The 17,361-nt window shown below is 37.2% G+C and overlaps 1 protein-coding gene and 1 pseudogene across 3 annotated transcripts in view; both read right to left on the bottom strand.

Moving 5' to 3' along the window:
- GLRA2 (glycine receptor alpha 2) overlaps positions 1-17,361 on the bottom strand; it is a 288,190-nt gene that overhangs the window by 45,120 nt on the left and 225,709 nt on the right. The gene's annotated exons all lie outside the window — the stretch shown is intronic.
- LOC138171146 (geminin-like) lies at positions 14,287-14,927 on the bottom strand (annotated as a pseudogene).

Genomic DNA, 17,361 nt, shown 5'->3' with positions numbered 1-17,361 from the left:
TTGGGCTTTGTGTTTTTTTGCCCCAGGCACAAATATTTCTAGTTACCATTTTCTTTATGCTACAATCCCTTCTGATATTGAGCATTATAAATTCAAATTGTTAAATATAATACATGTGTAAGTATGCATGTATCTCCTAATGCAGTTGTCAGTTTACATACTGTATTCCTAATTCTGTTCTTTCATATTGCATTTATTTTCTGTAGTGGTTCCATATTTCTGTGTATCTCTGAATTTGTTATGTCATGGAGATACTATGCTCCCTTGCATTGATGGGCTATGGTTTGCTCCTCTATTAACATCTCCAACCATTTGTTTTGTTTCTAGTTTTCTGTCATCACTTATAATAAAAATATAAAAACTTTTCACAGATTTTTTTCTTTTTTCATTATTTCCTTGGTATTTATTCTCACTTGAAGGGCTGTCTGAACCAAAGGTATATGAGAAGTTTTATGACTTACTTTAGGTGATCAGAATTCTTGATCAGAGGACTTAATGAAAGGGAACTTAGAGGAGACTGAACTGCAAGGGACCTTATAGGAGACTGAGTCCAAGCTGCTTATTTAATAGATAAGGAAACTAAGGCACAGAGAGATTGAGTTACTTCCCATCCCACCTCTCAATCTTCCAGGTTAAACCACTTTGTACTGGTAATAATACATGTTTGTCCCTGTTTCCTCACTATTCCAACTTGAAGTTTTTATTATTATTTACTTTTGCCATTTTAATCAGCAGTGTGGTGATAACATAGCTATTTTGAATAAGATTATACATATTTTTAAGTTTTTTTGGCTGTTTTTGTTTCCTGTTCTTTGTGTATTTTCTACTCCTGTCCTTTGGTGAAATGTTTAATTTTTAAATTATTTCTTACTTATAAAACTTCTATAATTGTAACCTCTTCTATAGTTATATAGAAATTTGACTGTTTTTTGTTTCCTGTTCTTTGTGCATTTTCTACTTCTGTCCTTTGGAGAAATGTTTATTTTTTTTTATTATTTCTTACTTATAAAACTTCTTTAATTGTAACTTCTTCTATAACTATAATTGTAACTATAAAACTTCTATAAATGTACCTTCTTCCACTTGTAGGAGGCAGTATGCTAGGTCTCATTATAAAGAACATTGATTCTGGAGTCAGAAGGGTGGGTCCAAATACTGTCTCTGTTCTTTATTTCCTGAGTGACGCTGAATAAGTTATCTAACCTCCCTGTGTCCCAGTTTCCTTTTCTGTAAAATCAGAAGATTAAGCTAGAAGGCTTCTGAGGATCCTTCAAGCACTAGGTCTAAGGTCCCTTCCCTTACTATTTTTAATCTTTTGGGGCTTTCCTGGAGCCATTACAATCATTAAAAAACTGTCTAAAATTCTAAGTTTCACAGAGCTGGAAGGGATCTTAGAGGCATTCAAACCATATCTCCTCATTTTATAGATAAGGAAAGTGAGACAGTGACTTGCCCAGAACCACATAACTACTAAGTGTCAGAGGTAGGGTATCCTGATATCCTCTCTGCTGTGCTGTCAGGGAGGAGGGTAGAAGAGAGTAGGAAAACATTGGGACTATGCAGGTTAATGCAGTTGGTAAGGAACTGAGGTGGGAACATTGGAAAACCATCAGTAGTTGTAAGTGGACTCACCACAATGTAGTGAGTCAAATCTTTGGAGGTTAGAAAAGGGAAGGGGAGATGTGTAGATAGGTACTAGGAGGGATGAAGGTGGGAAAGAAAAGATATGAGAAGATACTGAGGTATAAGGAGGTATAGAAAAGAAAGAAATAGATGAGGAAACTGAGAGGGAGACAACCTAAAAAGATAAGCAGTTCATTTGCAAGAGTATTTTTTCAGACCTTCTGATGTCTTGTGAAATAACCCTCCCTGAAAGTCTGAAAATAAGTCTGTCACAATACCTAGTAGAGTGAAACAAGATTGCGAAAAATACCATAAAAATCTTTCAAGCTTTGTGCCCTTGACAGAGAATGGGCTCAGATCTCTTGGGACATAGTACTTATTCCCAGATTCGTTTGCCTCACAACCCCTTTCACTTTCTTTTTAATATTGCACAAATTGTCCAAATTCCTAGTTTGCACTGAGCCTTTGACTATCTTGGTCAAAACCTCAAACTTTAATCTTTTAAGTCATAAATCAGATATTTCCACCTTCTATTCTATTGGATGTTTCCAGCCTCCTCAGTGCCAAGTGAATTATGAAAGCAAGTGCTGCCTTAATTAATGGGCTATGAAATCTTTCTTAAACACCTTGTGCAAACACACAGTGGAATACAGGGAAAAAATAATCAAATTGCAAAGAAAAATGCATTTTTTTCAATAACTCCTTCTTGTTTCAATAATTCTCCAATGGCTATTATATACAGGATAAAATACAAAATCCTTAGCTGGGTACTTAAAACCCTCTTCATTATGGTTCCCACCTACCTGTCTATTCCTATTTCAAATTTCCAGATGCTATCTCTGGCACATAGTAAACTCTTAATAAAAATACTTATTTCCTTTTCTGTCTCAAGAGTTCCTTCCACCTTCCCTCCTTCTCTCTCTCCCTTCTTTGCCTCCTTCCCTCCTTTTCTTTCTCCCTTCCTTCCTTCCTTCCTTCCTTCCTTCCTTCCTTCCTTCCTTCCTTCCTTCCTTCCTTCCTTCCTTCCTTCCTTCCTTCCTATTTTATCCCCTGATGAAACATAAGGTCTCATTTTAGTATATTCAGTTCCTAGTGCAGTACCTTGAGTCCATTAAAATCTGATGAACTAAATTGCTAATAAATGCCAGAATAACTATTACAGAGGTGTTTTTTGTTTGTTTTTTAATGAGGACAAAGGCAAAGAACCTACTTTGCAGGCTTGAACTAAGGGTCCCTTGGACAACTTAGAGATGGCTTCATTTCCTGTCAGCTAGAACATTGTTGGTTATTTCCATAATATGAAATCTATTTGGATAAAGGACTTTTGGCATGACTTACAGACAAATCTATGAGATATTTCCCAAGGGAACTAATCCTAATCAAAACTAATTGAGGACAGATCTATCCTAAGGCATATTTGTGAAGTAATCACAGGATCATACATTTAGAACTGGGAAGGACTGTGGAGGGGGCCAAGTCCAACCTCCTTTTATGAATAAGGAAACTGAGGCACAGGGGGTGATTTGTCCAGGGTCAAACAGCCAGTAAGTATGTAAGGAGAAGTTTAAATCCAGGTCTTTCCAACTCCAACTCCATTGCTCTAACCACAATACTTCATTGCCTACCACTAATCAAAGAAGTGCATTAGATTAGACATCTCTTTGGTACTCCCTGTCCTGTCTTGATGCTTCAAATGTTCTTATTTCATTCTCCAGATTTCTCCCAACTTTTTCTCTTCTCTGAAAATTTATTTGATGCAAAAAGTGTCTTTAAAAAAAGTTATTTCAAACTGAGAAGAGTGGTAGGCTCTAGGCTCATCTAGCCCACTTCTCTTCACTTTGTAGAGATCAGGAAACTGAGACCCAAAAGTGTTCAATGGGACTGAGACTCAAGCCTAGGTCCTTTGATTCTAAATTCAGCATTCTTTCCTTTACATGTCATGGTTCTGAATTTTTCTAGCTGGCAGCTTTCAAGTCTGATAATCAGAAAAGGTACAAGAAAAATCATACTATATTGAGAGTTGGAGGGAGTAGGTTTGAATCTAACTGCCTGTTATTATCTGTCTACAGGACTTGGGCAATCATTTTAACATCTCTGGGTCTCAGTGTTCTCATCTGTAAAATCGGGAAGATGGATTAGAAAACCTCTAAACTCCATCCAATTCCAAATTTGTGACCCTAATGTGTTAGTGGGTACTAAGGGAGCGATGGATTACTCTTTCTGAGTAAACATTTGTCTAGTCACAGGAGGCATCTAGACATAGTGCCTTGCCCCAAAGGAGGAACATTAATATTGGGAATAAGGTGAATATTTTAGGACAGGTAGGTCTTGTTGATTACTCTTGAATCATACTATTTGGGTGGATGATTAGATCCTTTTCTTGGGCATCTCCAGCTTTTGAATAATATGAATCCATGGCAGAACATCATTGGAAAGCACCAATGATTTGCAGAAACTAATAGATGTAATATTTTGATTGCATTCTTCCATAAAGACCATATTTACTCTTCCTCAGCACTGGATCCCTATTAGTATTCTATTAATTAAACCAACAAAAAATTATGTAGTTTTATTCTGAATTTAATAAATACCATGTGAAATGGGTGTTTTCCAGATACAGAGTAGAAAAGAAAAAAAGGAGTGTACACAAAACTAAGAATCTCTACTATGAACAGCTTACTTTTCTTTTTATATTTTATATATATATTTTAAAAATTATATATGTATATAATACATTTAAATGTAACTTTCAAAGCTGATTGTGATTTTTCTCTCTTTACTCTGTTCTCTTTTGTGAATAAAAAATGCTTTAATGACCCTCTTTTCTTTTTCTTTATCTGCTGTATCTCTAGCTCCATTCAAAATATGGGATGATTCACAAATTTGCATATCATTCTTGAGCAGGATCAGTCATGCTAATAATCTTCTCTGTTGCAACAATTTTAGAACACATGTGCTGCTGAAGTAAAGCATCAGAAAATGGTTTTCTCATGAGTAGAAAACACTATCCTTCAGAAAGAGACAGAGCTGCCGGGAACATAAAATGGACTTGGCCATATTGTAGCCATTTAAATGTTCTGAGTATTGCTAATGAGAATGTTGTGAAACTTTGGATGCCATCATAGTACAGAGGCAAGATCACTGAATTTGGAGTCATGAGGCATGTGTTCAGATCTTAGCTCTGACACCTACTTTCTAGGCGATCATTAGCAAGTTGCCTAACCTTCTGGGTCTCATTTAGTCTCATCTAGGCTCATTTCTTATCTATAAAGCGAGAGGGTTAGACTATATGGCCTCTAAAGTCCAGTCCAGTTTTAGATTGTTGATACAGTGACTCATTTTATCATTCATTTCACATTATTTTGCTTTTTTGGAGGGGGGAAGGCTGGGTAATTGGGGTTAAGTAACTTGCCCAAGGTCACATGGCTAGTATTAAGTGTCTGAGTTCGGATTTGAACTCAGGTCCCTCTGACTACAGGACCAGCGCTCTATTCACTGTGCCACCTAGCCCCCATTTTACATTTTTGTATGGCATGGTAGCCTAAAATAAGTTGATGTTGAAAAACTTGTGTGATTTTTAGCATCCTTTACTCCTTTCTTACCATTTGGCCACTATCACTGCAGAAGTAAAAGGGGAAGTGACTCTGCACTAAGAGCTTTTTTGCATATTTCTTTGTTTCATGGGTTACAGTGGTCAAAATAGTTCCATCATGAGCTTGCCCTTCTACTGGTGATGTGTCTTTTCTGTGATTAGCTGGGCTTGTCCTTAGAAAACAGTCTTGGTCTGTTTCCAGGTCCCTAATTGAACACTTTCCAGCATAGAAGAATCTGTCAGAGATTGAAATCTGCTGACCTAGTCTTCAAGAATCACAGACTAGCTCCATCCCATGATACCTTGGAGTCGGACTTTTTTGTTCAGAACATCATAATCCTTAATTTGACTAAATATGTGATCCTTATCTAATGAATGATGAGTGGATATGTTTCTGGGGAAGCTGAATCACTACAATCCTGACATTCTTCACTAATAACTAAATAAAATAAGAAAAAAAAGAAGGAAGTTGTAGCTAAATGGAAAGATGGCTCATAGGTATTCTCTGGAGAGACAAAGAAGAGAAATGGGAATATGGGTTTCATTGTATGCCCAAAAGCTATGAGAAATATGTTTTTGTGTAATATTTAGTCATCATATGTTGAATATTATGTTAATCATAAGTATTTACAAAAAAGATCACCGTGAAACTAGTTTGTACCAATTTTCTTAGATCTTGTACCAGTATTGATTATTGAAGGAAAAGTGGTAGGAAAATTTTGTGAAGAATTTGGATCTTCCTAATTAAATTAACATATACTCATACTCAGAGATTTCAGTGCAAAGGTGGGAAATGGTAAGGATGGGGAGAAATATATGTGAGTATTTGGCTAAAAAAACAAGAAATGAGAAGCCAAAGACTTGTAAATTATTCAGAAACTCTTTGTATCTATATAATGAACACTTTTTTTTTCTAAAAAATAAAAAAAAGAATTTATATGTTCTGGGCAACATAAGTATCAAATAACACCACAAAAAATGAAACCGACATTTTAACAAATAGAAAAAGTCTTGCTTATGAATGTTAGAATTATATTCTTGGAGTCAGTTAAACCATTGACTTATGAGAGTTAAGATAAGGATTTAAAGTAAGAAGAAAGAATAATAATAAAAATATAATGTACAATTGAAAGAATTTAAAATGAAATTATTTAAAAAGCTATTGAAAATCAAAAATGGGAAGTGGACAACAGAAATGACATCTACCAATTGTACTAATTTTATCCAGAAGTTAAATAAAAGTAAATTAAATTGCTACAACAGAGACCAAAAGAATTTAGCAAATTAGTGAGCAAATATTTGACCAACTAGAGAGAGATAGTAAACAAAGATAATGTACATTTAGAAATAAAAACTTATGGGAAATCTTAAGAATAATAATGAATGTTTGACAATTGCTAGGAAAGCTGGAATAAATTAGTATGGCATAAATTAGAAAAACATCTCATACAAGATACCAAGATAAGGTAAAAATGGGCATGTAATTTACACATAAAGGGTGACACCATAAGCAAATTAAGAGAACATGGAATAGTTTACTTATCATATCTGTGGAAAAGGGAAGAATTTAAGACCAAACAAGAGGTAGAGAGCATTACAAAATACAAAAGAGATAACTTTGATTATATTAAATTAAAAAGTTTTTGCAGAAAAAATAAATGAATACAATCAAAATTAGAAGGAAAGCAGAGGAAAAAATTATTGCTGCAAATATCTCTGATAAAGTCTCATTTCTAAAATATATAGAGAACTGAGTCAAATAAGAATACAAGCCATTCTTCAGTTGATAAATAGTGAAAGGATATAAACAGGCAGTTTTCAGATGAAGAAATCAAAGCTATCTATACTCATATGAAAAAATGCTTTAAATCACTATGGATTAGAGAAATGGAAATTAAAAGAACTCTCAGGTACTACCTCACACTTATCAAATTGACAAATATGGCAGAAAAGGAAAATTATAAATGTTGGAGGGGATGTGAAAAAAGTGAGACACTCTATGTTGGGGGAGTTGTGAACTGATTCAGTGATTATGTAGAACAATTTGGAACTATTCCCAAAAGACTATAAAACTATTGATACCCTTTGACCCAGCAATACTACTACTATAGTCAAAGAGGTCTAAGAAAAAGGACAAGGACCTATACGAACAAAAATATTTATAGCAGTTCTTTTTGTGGTGACAAAGAATTGAAAGTGAGAAAAGGCTAAACAAATTGTGCTTGTAATGGAATATTATTGTGCTCCCAGAAATGATGAAGATAATTTCAGAAAAACCTGAAAAGACTTAATGAACTGATGCAAAGTGAGCATAACCACACTAATAACAATATTGTTTGATGATCAACTGTGAATTACTTAGCTAATCTCAATAATACAAAAATCCAAGACAATTCTGAAGAACCTATGATAAAAATTGTATCCACCTCCAAAGAACTGATGGATTTCAAACAGAGATTGAAGCATATTGTTTTTCACTTTATTTTTTTCCATGTTATTTTTTTTTGTCTGTGTTTTTTTTTCAAAGTTGGATTCAGTCCAAGGGCTGTACTTGAGGACCTAGAGGGCCACATGTTTGGATTCAGTTGAAGAGCTACACTTGAGGACATAGAAGGTCACATGTGGTCTTGAGGCCACAGGTTCCCCAGCCTCATATACCAACATGGTATGGAGCAAAACAAATGCAACAATCCTTAGGTGTCCCCAAAATGAAGTTCCTCCAATTCCTCTGGAAGCAAGAAAAAGTAGTAGCGGCCTGAATCAAAAGATTGGAGTTCAAGTTCAGCTCTGATACTTGCTAGCAAATGTCTTTTGTGTCACAATCTCTTTGGCTATCTGGTTAAGTCTACAAACACTTTCTCAAAATACTGTTTTAAATGTATAAAATTTCATTTAACATATAATATATATAAATAATATATAAAATATAATGTAAAGGAAACCAATTCTATTGAAATTATATTTTTTTAAAAAACACATTTTTTATTGATTCCATGTTAAGACCCTCTGCTTAATAGTTTCCTTGTCATCTGGCATTTTCTAGTTTTTTGAATGGGGGTGGGTCAGGGAAATAAATGACTTCAGCTACTAAAGATGAGCCAGCTAGATGGTACAGTGGATAGAGCAGATAGGCCGGAGTCAGGAAGACTCATCTTCATGAGTTCAATTTGGCCTTAGACACTTACTAGCTGTGTGACCCTGGGCAAGTCACAACCCTCTTTGCCTTGGTTTCCTCATCTGTAAAATGAGCTAGGGAAGAAAATGGCAAACCACTCCAATATCTTTGTCAAGAAAACCCAAATGGGGTCACATGGACATGACTGAAAACGACTGAACACAATAAAGATGGGTTTGAAGATGGTGGAGAGGCATTGGACACTCTTAACTTGGTGATGCAGTTCCTGACAAGTCATGTGGACTGGATTGAAGGAGGTGAATGTCTGTGCATTCACAGAGTCATAATCCCTCAGATTCATAAATAACTTCTTGGCTAAGCTTTTAGGAGGAGACTGCATCACTCTTGGAACTATACTGAGCAAAGGGCTGGGAGGCACATGAATGGAAGCATGTAATCTGATGTCTGGAAGTAGTAGGTGGTGCTTGACCTTTTAATGATTTCTCGCTTACTGATTGGCAATGAGGCATAAAGTCTCAGCTGGCTCTTGGTCCTGGGATTCTCCTCTGCCAGAGGATATAGCAGTAAAGGAGGCTAAGAGTTTCCCTCCATGCCCACCCCTACCCCTAGCTTCTCTGTGGTAAGCACAGGAGTAGGTAGAAGGCTATTGTTTTCCTTGTTTCCTCCTGTTCTCTACCAGGAGTTGGGAAATTCATGTGTCCTCATATCTAGGTAGAGTTGAACCTTGGAGATTCAATAGAGTGTTGTAACTTTCCACAAATAATCGTGCATTTTTCTGGATTATTAGGAATTTTGTTTTCATTACATAATAGCCATTTTAACTGAATATACATTTGCTCTTGAGAGAATAATTTAATTTGACAGTCCATGTACTTGGCAGCTTAACATCTATTAGATTAATATGTCACCATCGAATTGAGAAATTTCCCTAATAGTCCATATGCTTGCTATTTCTCATTTTTCTCATTCTTCACCTCTTTTATGTCACGGATCTTGTTGGCCATCTGGTAAAGTGCATGGACTCAGAATATATATATTTTTAAGTATGAAAGATTGGTGCAGTGAACAGAACATCAGCCCTGGAGTCAGAAGGACCTGAGTTCAAATGTGACCTCAGACACTTCACACACTTACTAGCTGTGTGACCTTGGGCAAATCACTTAACCCAAATTTCCTTGCTTTCCCCTCTCTAAAAAAAACAAAAAACATATGAAATAAAAAAACACAATTTGAAAATAAGCCAATTACATTGAAATAGTTGCTACATATATGTGTATTTTAGAAGTTCATGGATCCCAGGTTAAGAATATCTGCTTTAAAGCACATTAATGTCTTTGTTTTATGGGGTACATCCTCTAGATTCTTTATGTTCAAGGCCTAAAAATCCCAAAAGAATTAGTCCCCCAAAGATCTGGGTTTAAACAGGTTTAATAAAGTGGAAGAAATAGAAGTGACTCTTTTCTAGCAGGCTAATTTTCATTATGTCCCTTTTGTCAAGACAAATGACTTCTCAAAGCTTCTATTTTCCCCTCCTATAAAATGAGGATAAATTAATAATAACATTTGGACTACTCTATAGGGTTGTTGTGAGGAAAGCTGAAAATCTTAAAGGTGCTATGTAAATGCAAGCTATTCTTTTTCAAAGGCTGCACTGTTTGAGCACAAGCCTGAAATGTCAATGTCTATGAATAGGACAGTGACTGTATGAAGACCATATCTTCTCACAATAATCGAATTTCCTCTTGCAAGTGAATAAGGCTGAAAGATATAAGGGCGTACTCAGTATAGCATCTTGATCATAACGAGATGTTTCCTTCGGTTTTGTACAATGTATTCATAAATTGAGAAGATGGTTTATGACCCCTTTTTATGACTGGAGGGCTGACTAATGGGTTGAAATCCTGTATTCCTGGAACAGAAACCGATGATTCAGGGTCAGCCCCAGGGACACATAACAGAGATTGAGGCTGATGCCAATGATATTTAAACTGTGTTTGTATAAAATGCAATAAATATTCATCTGGGCAATAGATGCATGATGCTAACACTCTTCTTTTCTGCCTCTCTCCCCTCATCCCCTTTTCACACTTTCCCTGATCCTACCCTCAAACTAGGGTCCTAGATCTGAACAGCGTTCCCATGTATCTCCACCTGGTTCTCATTTTCGCAGTCTCTTTCAGATTGTCATCACATATGGCACAGGTGAGGAGATTAATTAGGTCTTTAAAAAGATGGCACCATGAATGCAGATGTCAGGCCAAAACCCAACAGATCTGTTTAGAAGAAGTGAAGCATCCTGGAGAAAATGGATGAAATCAGATAGCTGAGGAGACACTTCAGAAACATTTCTCCTCCTCACTGTGAACTACAGAAATTTAAACAAGGAATGTACACAACTCCAATCAGAAGTTCAATTTCAGATTTTCTCTCATTTGCATTATAATTGGTTGGGCCATACAAATTCTAATTATGTTTACTATTTTGTCATTTAATTTTGTTTACAAGCAACAAACTAATTATCAAGGGGAAAGGAAAGGTCTACCAAGGCTTTTTACACAAATCAAGTCAGTCAGATACAAGGACTTTGTGAAAACATAATCTCATATTGCCTGGGAAGGGAGTTCTAAACACCACAATTTAAAGAATGTCGCACTCCCTTCTTTTCCTTAGTACCTTTCTTTACCCCTGTCTGCCAGGAGGCAGGTTTTTTTTTTTTTTTTATGACAGACAACTGAAACACAAAGATGGATCTCCTTTTTATCTTTTTATAGTACAAAGTAGGCAGCAGAGGTAATTATCAATTAATTAGTGATTGATCAATACATATTCATTGAGCAGTTTGGTGGTACAGTGGATAGAGTGCCAGACAAAGTCAGGAGTCTCAATTTCCTGAGTTCAAATCTGGCCTCAGACGTTTACTGGCGGTGTAAGCCTGGGCAAACCACTGAACCCTTTTTGCCTCATCTGTAAAATGAGTTGGAGAAGGAAATAGAAAATTGTTCCTCTGTCTTTGCCAAGAAAACCCCAAACGGGGTCTGAAAGGAATGAAAAACAACTGAAGGACTACAAATTTACTGAGTACTGGGCTAGGTCCTGTGGAAGAAACAAAGGAAGTCCGAGATGACAGCAAGTCATCACCCTCCTGCTTCTATTTTCACTTAAATTCCTAGAAAAGGAATTTAGGACTTATTAGATCCAGAGTACCGTGGAGGTCACGTGGTCCAATTGTAACAGATGAGGAAGCCAAGGTTATGACTTGTCCGAGACGAGTCTCCGTGTCTCTTTGTCTCTCTCTGTCTCTGTCTCTTCCTCTATCTCAATCTCCCTTTCCCATCCACCCCCAACCCACCTGGTGACCAATTTGCAGGTACTTACATGATGATGGGGCAAGGTTAAAGGGTAATAGACTGTGGTGACATTGACAAGTGTCAAGCTCACTCCCACAGGTCAGGAAATGGAAAAATTGAAATGGATTTTTTGACCTCAGACTGATTAGTATCATGCTCATATCTAGGGAGCTAGCTGTCCATATTCGGCGTATTCATGCTTCCCAGCAGAGAAGTCAGCAACACTTTAAACCATGCTGCATGAGAGTAGGAGGTCGAAATACATTCTTCTTTCTTTTTTTTCAGCCTCAATTGTGCTTGCCTGTTTTCTGCATACTATGTTTACAATGCATAAGCATTTCTACAGAAGCAGAAAAGTCCCATATTTGCTTCTTTTAGATGTAAACTAGGAAACAAAATCACCTGATCCTCATTAGTCCCATCAGCTGTTAAGTCTTCAAGGGAATCCTGCTGAGGGTGAGTCCTGGAATTTTAGAGATGAAAAAAATCTTCCGTTGTTCAAAGTCTCATTTTATAGATTAAGAAAAGGAGGCCCAGAGAAGGAGAGAAGCTTGCCACGGTGCCCACTGCTAAAGAGCCGTAGAATCTTCATGAGAATCCTTATCCCCTGCTGGAGAACACCTCCCCAAACCCACCACACCTTCAATCCCTTTGGGGGCTGTGTTTCTGTCTCTGTGTGCTGAGACAGCCTGGATCACTGCTTTCTCAGCTTCAAGAGACAATTTAAAAGACACCAGGGACACCTGGGCTGCGATTGTAATAATAATTAACTGCCGCTGTTCAAAGTCATCATCATCAAATATTATTTATCAAGAACACACATGCGCACAATGTTGCAGTGGGAATTGGACTAATTAAGTTAAAAGACACAGTTTCCCCCTCCTAATAGTTTTTTTTTTAGCAGCCTAAACAGTATTTTCAGTTCAATAAAACGACACCACCACCAACACACTTATGAAGTGATTGCTATGGTCATGTAAAGTAACACGTGCTCAGTTCTGAGATACTAAGATGGAAAATGACACGGTTTCTTTTCTCCAAACCTTAAAAATCTATTGGGAGTGAGGGAGAGATTGAGTAAGATACTTATACAAATATTTATAGTCCAAGTTAAAGAATAAGGAAATGGACCCATATGGACAAAAATATTTACTAACTCTTTTGGTGGCAAAGAATTGGAGATCGAGGGGATGCCCTTCAATTGGGGAATGGCTGATATATGAATGGAATGGAACACTATTGTGCTATAAGAAACGAGGAGCAGACAGACATCAGGATAACCTGGAGAGACTTATATAAAGCGATGCTGAGTGACGAGAGCAGAACCAGGAGAAATCTGTACACAATTACAGACACATCATATGTGTGATGAATAACTTTGATAGACTGGGCTCCTCTCAGCAATGCATGGTTAAAAGACAACTCCAAAAAACTCACAATGGAAATGCATATCCACATCCAGAGAAAGAACTATAGAGTTTGAATGCAGATTGAATACTTGCTCTGTCTCTCTTTTTGTTTTGTTTTGTTCCTTATTTCTCCTCATTCGCTGCATTGGTTATAATCCTTTACAAACTGAATAATGTTTAATGTGAAGAAGGTATTTGTAGAACCTATCTTTGATTGCATGCCACCATGGGGGAGAGGGGTAGGAGAGGGAGGAGGTGAAAATTTGAAATTGAAGGGATAGTGGAACTGAATGTTGTAAACTAAAAGCAAATAAATTTTTAAAAAAGAATGAGGAATTGAGTGGCAGGGGTCAATCAGAGTGTCCTGAAAGATCCAATAGGAAAAGAATAATTTCTAATAGTAAGGGGTAAAGGAAGGCTTCAGGGAGGAGGCACCACCTGATGCCCCATCCCCTCCCTCCCCCTGAAGAAAGAGAAGTCTTCCAATTGGCAGCGGTAGGAAGGGGGCTAGAATGTGTAAAGTCTCAGTGGGCAAGTGCAGACAAGAGTGAGGTTGGGAGACAGAAAGCAATCCTGCTTGGCTGAAGTATAAGCCTAACAATTTACATGGTATTTTAAGGTTTGCAAAACATTTTTTCTCCCTTCAAAACAACCCTGACAGCTAAGCTAGGCAGTATAAGAATTATCCCCCTCTCTAAACAAGGAAAATGAGGCTTAGACTTGCCAAGAATCACAGAAATATAATGTGTCCAAAAGCAAGCTTTGACTTGGATCTTCTAAGTTGAAGACCAGTGTTCATTTCATTATAGCTTGCTGCACAGAATATGTGAAATACAGCACCATGAAATCAGACCAGAGAGGTATGTTAGAGTCAGACTGTACAAGGGTTTCAATGCCAGTTCAAGAAGTGAATAATTTACTTGGTAGTAAATGAAAAGCCATTGAAGACTTTTGAGCAGGGAAATGTTTTAATCTGAACTGTATATGAGGAAGATTTGTTTGACATAAACCCACACAAGCCTTTCCCATCTGTCTCTAATTCTGCTTTAATTCAGAATCTGGGCCCATTGTCCTCTCTGATCATCCTTTTGCCACTTCCAGAAGGTACTGGGGGCTCAGAACTGGTCCAATCAATTCTTTGCAGATGCTAAAGAATACTTAATGCTTTTCTATATGTGGTCATCCATTTGTAGGTAAAGAAGTATTTATTTCATCACATTCACTGATCTAGAAGTTTTCTTCGGATCCTCTGCCTACTTCTTCCCCTCCAGAATCGGAATCCTTGAATGCTAGATTGTTCTGTGGTTCAACATTTTCTACTGATAGTTTTTCTATCATATACTACTCATGTCTCACTAATTCACAAGTTCCTTATTTTTTCTTTTAGGTAAGTAATTTTATTGTCCTTTAACACAATTTCTTCACGTAGTTTCTCATTTTCTTGGAGCACTTCATAAAGAGCCCTCTTCCATTTTCCTTACATTTCTTCCCAATACTGAGAAGAGTTTTCTTTAATCATAGTATCAAAAGTTTCTTGAGAGACTTCTTAAGGGCTTTCAATTTCACTATACTTGGATCCTATTGCAACATCAGGGTTAGCAGACGTGGGAGTCATTCCAAAGCTTCCTTTTGGATAAGCCTTCAATTCAATTCAACCCATTTACTCTGTCAGTTAGAGAAACAGCTGCAGACGGCTGAATGATCTTGAGTGTTCATTTAGGTATGAGACTGCCATTTATGCTGTCCAAAGAGTAGTTCTATATCATTCCTTTGGGTCCCTCTTTAATACCTGCTCCACTAATTAGAACCTGTGATTCCATTGGTATAGGGAACTTTCTACAAAAGCTTGCTTTTTCATTGTAGATCATCAACTATCCTGTTACTTACAGTCTTAGATATACGGGACCTTCACAGGATCTTCATTTGCCAAGATCACCCAGTCATAGGGTGCACCCAGGCCTTCCTGATTTTCAGTGCCAGCATTCTACTCACCATCCCACACCTCTTTTCATAATCCATGCTCCATTCTAAACCCTTCCATATCCAGCTATTATGTTCTGCACCCAATAACTACTCCATGCTCTACCACAAATGCACCCAGGGATTAGATCTCATTGTCAAAGCAAACAGTACTTGATCATTACCATCAAAGGAAATTATCAATACTTTTTAAAGGAGAGGCATTTGTAAATATAGCTAATGGTTGAAGGCAGCTAAGTGTCCCTACCACCTTCCTTGTCCAGTCCTCTACCTTTCTTTGGGATGGACCTAGAGTTGGAATAATTCATTGGAGGGGGGGGGGGACTGGAGATAAGGAAATCAATTAGTATCTTCTTCCTAGGTAAGAGGTAAGAAGGGCCTGAATTAGGTGGGTGGCAATGAGAATGGGAAGGAGTGAATAGATATAAGAGAAATTCCCAGGTAGAAGGGGCAATTTGGCAATTGATTGTATGAGGGCAGGGTGAGCTGAGTGAAGGAAAGAGATCCCTCAAAAGCAAACCTGACTGACCAGAAGGATGATGGTGTCAGGAAAAGAAATGGGGAACCCAGAAGAAGAAAAGATGCTGAGCTCCACTCTGAATATGCTGTCTGTCATTTATCCTCCCTGACCATCAGTGTTTCCATTTGTAAAATTTGAGGATCAGACAAAATAATCTCTAAGGTCTTCTCTAGAACTAACATTCTATGGTTCTATGATACATCAGTTGGTCAGTGGTGGCCTGAAAGGTACAGATTCTTTTTTTAAACTTTTTTTGCCTTTTGGAGGGCAATTGGGGTTAAGTAACTTGCCCAAGATCAACTTTTTTTTTAAACTTTTAGGGTTAGGATTGGTTATTTTAAAAAATTGTTTAAACTTTTTTTAAAAATTAAAAAAATAATTTAAAGAGTAATTCAGGCATAACACTAAATTTATGTTTAGGGTTCAGCTAGGTAAAAAATGTAGGGTAAGTATTGCATTTTTAGGCTCTCTACAGGAAAGTTGTGCTGAAATAGCTGTTGGATGACATTTTTTATTAGTATTGAAAAAATAACACAAATATCCACCCATGCTCAGAGGGTTGAAAAAGTTGAAGATAGAATGCTGGACCTGGTATCAGGATGAACTGAGTTCAATTTAGCCTCAGACACTTACTAACTGGGTGACCCTGAGCAAGTCAAATAACCTTTACCTCAGATTCCTCAACTGTAAAGTGGGAGTAGTAATAACACCTATCTCCAAGGGGTGTGGTGAAGGTCAAATGAGATAATATCTGTACAGTGGGCTCTTAATAAATGCTTGCTGTCTGCCTTTCCATTTCCCCCAAATTGGACTCCCTCCACCCTCCCCCCCACCCCCCCCAGCCAATGATACCATTATACTTTGTAATTCTCTGGGCAAATCACTATTGATTCATATTGAGTTTTGATGTCTACTTGATGTCCTTAGTTCTAAATTCCTTGGACCTTCTTCATCCTCTTCATCCGTTTCCAGAATGTGGTCCTTTACATTCATATAGTTAAATTCTTTCTTATTAGATTTGGCCTATTGCTCTAGTCTATCAATATCTTTTGTAAATTCCAATTTTTTCATCTAACAAAATAGCTATCCAACTCAGATTCACATCATCTGTATATCTGATAAGCATGTTATTTATTCCTTCATTCAAGTAATTTAGAAACAAACAGGGCCAAATAGAGAGGCCTGCAGCATTCTGTTAGTTTTCTAAGTGGACTTTGATCCATTCTTTATTCTGGTTATCCAGACATTTCTGACTTCATCTGTGTTTAGCCCACATCTCTCCATTTTGTCTACAAAACTATAATGAGGGGGCAGCTAGGTGGTGCAGTGAATAGAGCACCAGCCCTGGATTTAGGAAGACCTGAATTCAAATTCGGCCTCAGACAATTACTTACTAGCCATGTGACCTTGGGCAAGTCAATTAACCCCAACTGGCCAGCCTTCCCCTCTCCAAAAAGCAAAAAGAACCCAAAAAAACAAAACTATAATGAGACACTCTGTCAAATATCTTACTGAAATTCAAGTATATGATATTTATGCAATTTCTTATTCTAACAATCAAATGACTATGTTAAAAAAAAGAGGGGCAGCTAGGTGGCACAGTAAATAGAGCACCAGCCCTGGAGTCAGGAGGACCTGAGATCAAATCTGGCCTCAGACACTTGATCATACTTACTAGCCATGTGACTTTGGGCAAGTCACTTAACCCCAGTTACCCTGCCTTCCCCCCTCCAAAAAAGCAAAAAGCAAAAAAA

This window comes from Petaurus breviceps, unplaced genomic scaffold, assembly GCF_028583685.1.
Source record: "Petaurus breviceps papuanus isolate PSGF00001 unplaced genomic scaffold, PetGlider_PUasm1.0 419, whole genome shotgun sequence".
Taxonomy (NCBI): domain Eukaryota; kingdom Metazoa; phylum Chordata; class Mammalia; order Diprotodontia; family Petauridae; genus Petaurus; species Petaurus breviceps.
The sequence above is the reverse complement of the archived record's forward strand: the minus strand, read 5'-3'. Positions and strand labels throughout refer to the sequence as shown.